This window comes from Haliotis cracherodii, unplaced genomic scaffold (genome assembly GCF_022045235.1).
Source record: "Haliotis cracherodii isolate W230 unplaced genomic scaffold, xgHalCrac1.p SCAF_14, whole genome shotgun sequence".
NCBI lineage: Eukaryota > Metazoa > Mollusca > Gastropoda > Lepetellida > Haliotidae > Haliotis > Haliotis cracherodii.
This window is the reverse complement of record NW_027266269.1, coordinates 40794048-40804378: the sequence shown is the minus strand read 5'-3', so window position 1 is coordinate 40804378 and position 10331 is coordinate 40794048.

The window sequence follows — 10331 nt, the reverse complement described above, 5'->3', positions numbered from 1 at the left end:
TTGACAGGGGCTGGCTTGTACACACTCCACCCGAGAACACCCGACAGATGCTCCATTGGCGACATCAGGGGCCAGTCCAATGTCCGTATGCCTTCTGATCGGAGATAATTGGTGACGACCTTGGCACATTATGGTCTGGCATTGTCATCTTGAATTTCAAAATTGCTGCCGATAATTCTTGTGAATGGAACAAGGACAGGGCGCACACTTTCGTCAACACGTGGCTGGCAGTCAAATGTCCATTCAAAAATACGAATCAGCGGTCATTTGTGACACTACCGCCCCAATACGAACAACGTTTTTTGCCATCTGTGAATTCACGGCAAAACCCTGATTCTTCTGTAAACGTGGCGTGACACCCTTGACGTACAGCCCGTCCCTGGTGTTGCCTAGCCCACCACAATCAGTGCCGCCTACGACAGCTGTTAAGTCACACCCTTCCCGAATGCCTTGCGTTCAGACGGTGTCCGTAGAGCCGGTTTTTAAGGGTAGATGGGATATTGACGACCTCCTCCCCTAGCCCCGTTGCCCTGCCCTATATCGTACCAACAATTCGCCATTTTATCAGTTCATTGAGATACTGTCACGGGGGCATTTTACAGCATGTGTCAGCTCAACTGCATTAGTAATTGTGAGTTTCCCTTCAGGCGCACACACCTTGGCGTTTGTGTGCACGTGTATCACGAGTTGATCGTGCTTGATATGTGAAATTTCATCGTTATTAGACATTGCAAATATACAACTCAACGATAGCTACTCTCAAATCATTAGTTCCCTTACTTTATGTGGGTAGTATATATTGTGGTTACGCCCTGCCCCAAATTTCTTTGGTGATGTGAGGCGAGGCGAGGTGAGGCTATGTGAGGCGAGGCGAGGCGAGGCTAGGTGAGGTGAGGTGAGGCGAGGCGAGGCGTTGTGAGGCTAGGTGAGGTGAGGTGAGGTGAGGCGAGGCTAGGTGAGGTGAGGTGAGGTGAGGCGAGGCGAGGCGAGGCGAGGCTAGGTGAGGTGAGGCGAGGCGAGGCTAGGCGAGGTGAGGCTAGGTGATGTGATATGAGGTGAGGTGAGGTGAGGCGAGGCTAGGTGAGGTGAGGTGAGGCGAGGCAAGGCTAGGTGAGGCTAGGTGATGTGATGTGATGTGAGGTGAGGTGAGGCGATGCTAGGTGAGGTGAGGTGAGGCGATGCTAGGTGAGGTGAGGTGAGGTGAGGCTAGGTGAGGTGAGGCGAGGTGAGGCGAGGTGAGGTGAGGTGAGGTGAGGCGAGGCTAGGTGAGGTGAGGCGAGGCGAGGCGAGGCTAGGTGAGGTGATGTGAGGTGATGTGAGGTGAGGTGAGGTGAGGTGAGGCGAGGCTAGGTGAGGTGAACTCTGGTGAGATGAGGCAAGGCTAGGTGAGGTGAGGTGAGGCTAGTTGAACTGAGGTGAGGTGAGGTGAGGCGAGGCTAGGTGAGGTGAGGCGAGGCGAGGCAAGGCTAGGTGAGGTGATGTGAGATGAGGTGAGGTGAGACGAGCCTAGGTGGGGTGAGGCGAGGCGAGGCGAGGCGAGGCGAGGTGAGGCTAGGTGAGGCGAGGCGAGGCGAGGCGAGGTGATGTGAGGCGAGGCGAGGCTAGGTGAGGCTAGGTGAGGCGAGGCGAGGCTAGGTGAGGTGAGGTGAGGCGAGGCGAGGCGTTGTGAGGCTAGGTGAGGTGAGGTGAGGTGAGGTGAGGCGAGGCCAGGTGAGGTGAGGTGAGGTGAGGCGAGGTGAGGCGAGGCGAGGCTAGGTGAGGTGAGGCGAGGCGAGGCTAGGCGAGGTGAGGCTAGGTGATGTGATATGAGGTGAGGTGAGGTGAGGCGAGGCTAGGTTAGGTGAGGTGAGGCGAGGCAAGGCTAGGTGAGGCTAGGTGATGTGATGTGATGTGAGGTGAGGTGAGGCGATGCTAGGTGAGGTGAGGTGAGGCGATGCTAGGTGAGGTGAGGCTAGGTGAGGTGAGTTGAGGTGAGGTGAGGCGAGGCTATGTGAGGTGAGGCGAGGCGATGCTAGGTGAGGTGAGGTGAGGTGATGTGATGTGAGGTGAGGTGAGGTGAGGCGAGGCGAGGCAAGGCTAGGTGAGGTGATGTGAGATGAGGTGAGGTGAGGTGAGGCGAGGCTAGGTGAGGCTAGGTGAGGTGAGGTGAGGCTAGTTGAACTGAGGTGAGGTGATGTGATGTGAGGTGAGGTGAGGTGAGGTGAGGCGAGGCTAGGTGAGGCTAGGTGAGGTGAGGTGAGGTGAGGCGAGGCTAGGTGAGTGAATTGAAGTGAGGTGAGGCTAGGCGAAGCTAGGTGAGGTGAGGTGAGGCTAGGCGAGGTGAGGTGAGGTGAGGTGAGGCTAGGCGAGGCTAGGTGAGGTGAGGCGAGGTGAGGCGAGTCGAGGCTAGCTGAGGTGAGGTGAGGCGAGGTGAGGCGAGGCTAGGCTAGGCGAGGTGATGTGAGGTGAGGTGAGGTGAGGCGAGGTGAGGCGAGGCGAGGCGAGGCTAGGCGAGGCGAGGTGAGGTGAGGTGAGGTGAGGTGAGGCTAGGCGAGGCTAGGTGAGGTGAGGCGAGGCGAGGCTAGGCGAGGCGATGTGAGGTGAGGTGAGGCGAGGCGAGGCGAGGCTAGGTGAGGTGAGGTGAGGTGAGGTGAGGCGAGGCTAGGTGAGGCTAGGTGAGGTGAGGTGAGGTCAGGCGAGGCGAGGCGAGGCGAGGTGAGGTGAGGTTAGGTGGGGTGAGAACTCGCGTCAATGATTATTGCAGTTATATAGCGATGTGCATGCACGAGTGTGTATGCGTGTGTGTCTGCTTGTACCAGTCCGGGCTAATGCAGATTTTAGTGCCATACCACTAAGATACCATGCCGCAGTTTAACATGAATACCCAACCGAGACACAAAATATTTTGAGGAGTAAATTCCAACACTCCAAATGTTACAGTTTACGGGGAATGTAGGAGATACCCAATGTATATATATAGTTACATAAAAGTAAAAAAATAATGGAAAAAATGTCAAGTACCAGATTCCCAAAAGAAATTCTATAACATGATGATTCTTTACGATAACAGAGGTAAAAATAACTGGCCCTAATCAAATAGATACTCCAATCTTGCGGGTATGATTACATTTGGAGAGAGTAAAATGTAACAGTACCTGATCGTTTCGTATATAATTTAAGACAAAGGCTAAAAGAAATGTATTTTCAAAAGTGGAACTCTTCACTAGGTTTACACAATAAGTTGAAGCATTACACCTGTTTTAAATTATTCATTCTTACTGAAAAATATCTTTTGGATATAAATGTTAAGAAACTTCGAACATCACTATCCCGTTTCTGATGTAGTTCTAGGAATAGAAATAGAAAAGGGTAGACATTTAGCGATATCAAAGGGAAACAGATTGTGTAAATATAGTACTTGCCAAGAGATAGAAGATGAATACCATTTTTTCCCTAGTCTGTCCATTGTATGCAAATATCAGAAAAGAATACATACATACATATTTTTATCTGAATCCTAGAATAGAGAAATTGTATGTCCTCATGTCATTTCATTTCAAAATGAAACAGTCACAAAATGTCTCGCAATGTATATATACCATGCAATGAACATCAGATCCTCTGCATTATAGATGTGATATTTAGTTACGATATATGTAATTGCTACTGTATGTGTATATGTACTATAGGCTGAAATAAAGATTGATTGATTGATTGATTGATTGAGACACAGTATACTGACTCCACGATGAACAGTCCTTGTTTAGCTACTTAATGCCGAGCGCCAGGCAGGGTAACAAGAAGTACCATATTTAAACGTATTTTGGTAAAACGCGGACGGGATCTAACCGCGGACCTTCCGCAATCCAGGCGAATGCTCTGCCACTAGACCAAGGAAGCCGTCGTCATATATGAAGAGTCAGGAACTAGACTACAATGGACAAGTACCACAGAACACCTCCTGCTCATGGACACAACGACAGCATAATCACACGTTGGGGAATGTTAGACCACTCGAACTTCGTCCAGTTAAGATCCAGGATGGAATACAGGTCTTCAGCAACCCATGCTTGACCCGTTAAGATCCAGGATGGAATATAGGTCTTCAGCAACCCATGCTTGCCGTAAAAGGCGACTAGGCTTGTCGTAAGAGGCGACTAACGGGATCGGGTGGTCAGGCTCGCTGACTTGGTTGATGCATATCATCGTATCCCAATTGCGTGGATCGATGTTCATAATGTTAATCACTGGATTGTCTGGTCCGAACTCGATTATTTACAGACGGCCGTCACAAAGTTGGCATTGTGCGGCGTTAAACAACAAACAGACAAACAAACAAACTAAAAAAGCATACTTATTGCTGTCTATTTCGAAGATCGTCAGCAGGTTTAGGACTTCGTCGCAATAGCATACGTGTAGCTGGAATATTGCTGAGTGCGCCGTTAAACAACAAACAACAAACAACATCGCAATGGCATAATGACGTAAAGTTGCCTTGCTGCCACCACCATCTGTCGACCTCCCGTAAGCATTTGGCGGCAAGACGTTCATGGAGGCGTCGGTACAGACGTCTTGGTCATTCCAGGTTAAAACTGGAAGTTGATGAGAATCGTCTGAGACCTCCCATTTCGAGATGACACGCCGTCATAAAACTGGAATAATATTCAAAAGCAACGTAACCCGTTAAGATACTCGGTAGAATAGGTGTTCAGCAACCCATGTTTGCCGTAAAAGGCGACTATGCTTGTAAGAGGAGACTAACAGGATCGTGTGATCAGAAACGCTGACTTGGTTGATGCATGTCATCGTTTCCGAATTTAGTGGATCGATGTTTAGTATGTCAATTACTGTATTGTGTGGTCTGGACTCGATCATTTACAGACCGCCGTCATATAGCTGGAATAATGCTGTGTGCGGCGTTTAACCAACAAAAATGAACAACGTTAAACAGTACTCACCTGTTCAATGATCAAACAATAATATTTTAATAAGCTCAATTAACTGCCGAAGGCAGTATTATACACGCTCCATTACAATCATAATGTACTAATTAACGCATTCTTTGAATATGTCAATATGCAGTAAAACATGTGTGGCATAACTTTGTCTTACCGGTTCACTGGTGCGGTACGTATATATACGGTAGAAATTCGGTACAATTTCAAGCATGCGTGAGTTTATTCTTATCTGATCATCAACTCATGTCAAAGTAGACACATTTTATTGATAACATCTTCTTTCTAAGTACTGTAAAGGCGACATTTCGGTACGTTACGGTACGTTTACAGAGAGCATTGGTTTTAACGTCCAATCGGGACCACTAGGGATTCGAACCCACGATCATTGGTTTAGTGTCTGGATTGTTCCAAAATGGTCAAGTAATTGCCAAATTTTCAAATGTGACTGTTGTGGTGCCACTACTTACTACACATGTACCAAATTTTGTAACACTTTGAACGACAATGATTGAATTATGGCCAATAATATAAGATTCGAACAATGCAGGTGTCAACCTCTGTCGAAACAAGCATAGCCAGTTTTAGCTTTATTTGTCCTGTTGTTTCTGAAGACAAGAGGAATGGAATTTAACTGACACTAAAGTTGAGTTTCCACCTTTAACGAACTTGGCGGGAATTTCTGAGTTTTGGCTGGCCTGACGAGTCCATGCATGGTCCAATCAAAATTCGTGTAACGAAATCGACATTTGGTATGCACGCAACATAGCGACTGTCCTGCAATTTTCGGTCGATTGCAGGATTTGCAAAGCTTGTTTACTGTCAACTAGGCATCGACAGGTATTTTCCAAATCTCTTTATGTTTTCATAAGTTTGCTCAAGCGACTTGATACACTTTGAGAGGTAAAACCTGCTTTGGTTCGGTCTTAAAACCTTGATTATCGATCATATCTTCATCACTGGGCGACGCCATTTTGTGTGAAACAAATGCAAGTGATATGAGAGTTGGAATCTGATTGGTCAATAGGCGGCACATAGAAGGGACATAACTCGTAAATACACATATGATATATATGGCAAGTTTAATAAGAGAATCTGAATTACAAATTGAACAAATAGATCTAATGTTGTGATACATATTGTCCTATCTTTTTGGTAGTAACACATTCCTTATGCTGTTATGTAAGACACAGTGATACAAAATATGATTTTCATCTTCGGGGACTTTACATATTTTACATAAAGCATCATCATTATTTAACTCTCATAGTCCTTTACGAACTTTACATTTATGGTACATGTAGCAATGACCGAGTAAAGCTAAGATTCCCTGTGGCTTTAGCCCATGATGCGTAGTCTGTGATGCGTACAGAATACTGTTTACTTAATTTAAAGAAATGTTTCCAAGTTTCCGTAATGCGTAATGCATAATGCGTAGTGTGTAATGTCAAGAACGCTCAAGCGAGCATTCCAAAACGATGATGCGTAGTCCGTGATGCATACAGAATACTTTATACTTAATTTAAAGAAATGTTTCCATGTGTCCGTAATGCGTAATGCGTAGTGCGTAATACGTGGTGCGTAATGTCAAGAAATTTATGGTACGTTACCGTCTTAATCTTCACATTATCCACTGTCCATAATAATAAGTAATAAGTTATTATCCCTCTATTTCTAAATACGTGCAACATTTGATTTATCAAGATTTACACACAATCCCCATGTCAAACGCTATGTATCTGAAACGTCTAGCTGCCCCTGAAAGCCCCGAACAGAGGACGAGTTAAGTACACCGTCATCGGCAAATAAGATCATAAAGCCTGGTTTCTATCATTCTTAGTCAGTCTTGACATACCGCTGGTGTCGATACAAGAATGCTGGATTCATGAATTCGGTTGTTGTTTGTCAGAAAAGGCACAAGGAAACACAAGTGAATTTTGAAAGCATTGGTGATTTTGAACCATGGTCGATTTTTAAGCTGCGTCTTCGCGACCCATTATACCTATATTGAACAACAAAAGTTCCTGTGAGATTGAATAAGATTTGATACAAAGTTATGTCTTTTACCAAATTTCGGGTTGCAACAGATAAAAGACTCCTGTAAGTGTTCGAATGGTTTGATTTGCCATACTGACTTCAGAAAATGCGTGATTTCATAAAAAACATGACCATGCCAAAATGTCAATTTACAAATCAATAGCGTGTGTGTTCACCTCTGGTTGCGATGCAAGCAACACATCGTCGTCTCATGGAATGGACCAGGCGTCGCACAAAGTCCTGTGGGATTACTGTCCATATCTGCTGGAGCATGTTTTGAAGTTCCTGGAGTGTCTGTGGAACACGTGTTTCACGTCGAAGGTGTCGATCCAGCTCATCCCACATGTGCTCGATTGCTGAGAGATCAGGGGAGCGAGCCGGCCAGGGGATGATATTCATGTTGTTTTGTTGAAGAGATTCCTGAACAAGTCGAGCAATATGAGGCCGGGCGTTGTCATGTTGAAAGGTAATGCCTGGGCCATGACAACGCAAAAACGGTAGAACAACAGGGTCGATGATCTCGTCGCGGTAGCGCTGTCCATTGAGATTTCCCTCTACCACTATCTAACGGGTCCTCTGTCTCTCTGTAATCCAACCCTATACCATAATGCTGCCGCCCCCAAATCGATATTCTTCCATGACACAATGATTGACGTAATGTTCAGCTCGACGTCGGTACACTCGAATCCGTGAAAGGTGAAAACGAGATTTGTCAGTGAATAGAACTTGTCCCCACTGCTTGGCCGTCCAGCGTAGACGCTGTCTGCACCACTGTAGACGTGCTTGGTTTCCTTTCAAAATGGGACGTCTGGCGGGTCTTCTGAGGACAATCCCTTCACATCTGAGGCGGCGACGTACGGTTTGTGAAGATATTCATCGAAGGCCAGGGATGCTTCTTGCAGTCACTGTTGCTGGCTGGAATCGATTTCGTAGGTGTGTTGTTCGAATCCAGTTGTCTTGTCGATTATTGGTTACGCGTGGCCTGCCACTCCGAGGACTGCATTCGTCTGTTGCCAACGTTGCCATAAACTCCAAAGGGTGTTTCTGTGGACGTTAAATTATCTTGCAACGTTGACTCGATCCTGCTTCGAGCATACCAATGGCTCGCAGACGCTCATTTTCGCACAGGCGTGGAATTTCGTAATGTTGAATAATTGCGTACTTTTGTTGTTTTTCTGAGTGGTTGTGGTTAGCACGATGCTAAACAATGCATATGGAATCCCATTAACGCACATGTTTTTATACTCATTCTTGGGTAGTGTCATGCACGGGGCTTGCATAAAAGTCAACTTTTGCATGGAATGCATGTTTTTCTGTAGCAGTTGCGTTTTTGTGACTTGATTCCAAACATGTACTACAATATTGAAAACCAAACTTTACTTATTTGAAAAATACACTAAAATATTGGTGTCACAGGAACTTGGTTGTTGAGTTTATATTTGTCTCACCTTTTTTCCGTTAACATTAAATTTGGATACAGACTAACGTTACAAAACGATTGACAGTTCGAAATAAGAAATGAAAGCGCTTGATAATGTTGTCTTATCACATATACATGTGTATTTCCGGCTTCAAACTTCGACGATTTTTCGGTGCCCCAGAAAGTGCCCCATACTCGTATAAATGTGCCAGGTGTGGTTTGCTCAAACTTTGGTTTGCATTTCGCGTATTTTTCGGATTTGTTATGATATAAGTCATTATTTTTGGCGTTTGTATTTATTAATGTACAACGACAATTGGGAAATATCGTACATAGATCAAATTTTAGTTTCAAATTTCGAGGATTTGATACATGAGGGAGTTTGCAGTTGAACTTTTCTGCCCAGTGTCAGGGCTTTAAATGGTACCAGACGGTGCTGCCTGCTGTGTTATGAATCAAACAATAAAATATAGCTGGTTATTGTAACAGCTTGCGCTTGTGTTGCGCAATGTTCTCATTGGATAGTACACATAGCGGCAGCGCAAGGGTCTAATTTGGGATGTGGAAGTCCTTATGTGAATAAATAGGCACTTGGTCTTCACGTGCAAGGTGACATTTGAGACTTCTGAGGAACGGTGATGAAACAGTGTTATTCACGTTTGGGAAATAATGCATTGATACAACACTAGCAGGGAGGAACGCCTGCTGCTACGCGCTGAGTGATTTGTGAGTATTGTACCTCACAAGCGGGTCCACAGACCTTAAACAATAACCTAATTGTCACTGCAAAACAAATAACAATAACTTTGTAGATATGTCTTGTCGCAAGGCACTTAATATGCCACTAAAAAGGTTAAGGACTACCCGATTATTGCCCATTACTACAGCATGACATAGTAATATGTAAGAAGCGGGTCGTCCTCAACTTTTTGAGTAGTAAACCGAGAGACAAAAGAAAAATATTTTGATGTATTATGCATTGGGAAAATTAAAAAAACTGTGTTGTTTTGTTTGAATATACCTATTTAACCATCACTCATTCCTGCAAAAGTCTGTGAAACGTAACCTGTTTGTGGTTAATTTTGTGTAAAAAAAAATTGGTTCAACAAAGAATGGATAAGAAATGAATTTTCAACCATGTGACCCCTACCAAGTTTGAATGTTGTAAAATCGTGCTGATGAAAAGCAATTTCTTTTTATTTTCAAAGATAAGATGTCTAAGATACACATCAGCATTTGTGTATAATGCAAAATATAATTAAATTTATAATTTTTTGAAAGTCTTAAATCATATTACATTTAAAAAAAAATAGTGGATTCAGTTACGAAAACTAGTTTCACGTCTCATCTGACAAATGCTGCACGATGTATGCTAGGGCTGCAACGATACAGGAAGGTCACGATACGATACGCATCTCGATATTCTGCTCACGATACGATACGTATCTCGATACGCAATGATAAAAAAACAAGACTTAAGCATGTCAAGATTGCACCTTTCATGATTTTGGAATAGTCAAAATTGTTTTAAAATAACAAGACTACTGAAGTTGTTCAGCTTCAAAGTGGAACTTTCTCTAACTTTCCTTAAAAACAATTCAAAGTTCAAACACCAGAAAATAATCAATGTGCTCCACCAGTGATACAACGTCAAAGAATTTTCATGCAATGGTCGAAGAAATTGTATCCGAAATTATTGTTTTATCAGGAATAATATATTCCAATAGCGTGTTACCTTAGTTGCAGCTTTTATTATATATATATTTAAAATTTTAAGAACCACAAGTGTAGCATTTTGGTACTGGTGATTGCTGTTGCAGGATATTTTTACGCATGGAACAATTTGACCAGTCACCCTAGGCACTTCCCGTGCTACATGTATTTCGATTGCGAAAACGTTCATGTTGACATATATTAGCCAAATTGCCACAAATATGACA